Here is a 1,161-nt window from a genome sequence, read left to right as displayed (position 1 = left end):
TACATAATATGGAGAACTGAAAGTGTAGCCTGTGGAGTTCTCAGAGGTTTAGATTCTCGCCAACAGGTACCTTAGGGGGCGAGGAGCTGCGTCCTGTGAAGGGTTAGCTCAGAATGCGGACCATCTGAGCATCTTTCTGGGGGGCTGTTCTCTTCATCCGAGGTGTCCTCTGCAGAGCTCTGAAGGTTTGCTGTGGGCTGAGAGGGAATTTCTGGGATAATGTGGAGTAGAGAGAGTGTCAGTTGGGCGGGGATACTTGAGGGGGGTGAGAAGAGGGAGCGCTGACAGCAGGACAGGGAAACCCTAAGGGGTGTGTAACATCTGTCAATGTCTGAGGCACTGCTGCCCAGCAGAACTGGCAAGGTGGAAATGTTCTATTCTGCATTGCCCAGTCCGGGGGCAGCGGAGTTGGGGTGTGGGGTTTGAGGACACTGGGACCCCCATGATGTCCAGCACTGGGCTCTGATCTCTGTTGAGGACACAGTGCCCCCCGGGACCTTTGACACCCGGGGGTCTGAGTGGGGGGGTCCCGTCTCTGGGGAGGGACGGATGGGGGCTATGGTTGCCCTGCACCCTATAACCTCTCCATCCCCCCATCCTTCCTGTCTGCAGGTGGTTCCCCCAGGAGTTGAGCAGCCCTCGGTAAGAACAGAAGAGACTCCCCTTACTATTAATGCTGTAATAATCATATTAAACTTATTATATTATAAATTTATTGTTAATACAATTTATAGAGTATGGTAATATTAATATAATAAGGACAGATGCTGAGTACTTAGTCTGAGCCAGGCTGCATTCCTGAGCACTAGATTCATTTAATCGTCACAATAACCCCATTATTTGAAATCGGTGCAGTTTTGTCCGTATTTCACAGGTGAGATGGAGGCACATAGAGGTTGTGGTTTGCCCACACTCGTCTCCTTGTGGCGGGGAGGGGGCTTATTTCTGCAGCCTCCATCCATGTTCAGGTGCAACAGGGTGATGGGGGCTTTCTCTGTACCACCCCCCTTCTTCCCTACAGTTGATACAGGACCAGTGAGGTTGGTTTTGATCCCCGGTTCTGCCACTTTTGACCTTAGGGCGTGATTTGTCTGCGCGGATCTGGCTGAGGGGTAGGCTCCCTGGTGTGTGTGCTGTGGGCACCCCCCCCCCCCCCCCCCC

This window comes from Lipotes vexillifer, unplaced genomic scaffold (assembly GCF_000442215.2).
Source record: "Lipotes vexillifer unplaced genomic scaffold, Lipotes_vexillifer_v1.1 scaffold802, whole genome shotgun sequence".
NCBI lineage: Eukaryota > Metazoa > Chordata > Mammalia > Artiodactyla > Lipotidae > Lipotes > Lipotes vexillifer.
The sequence above is the reverse complement of the archived record's forward strand: the minus strand, read 5'-3'. Positions refer to the sequence as shown.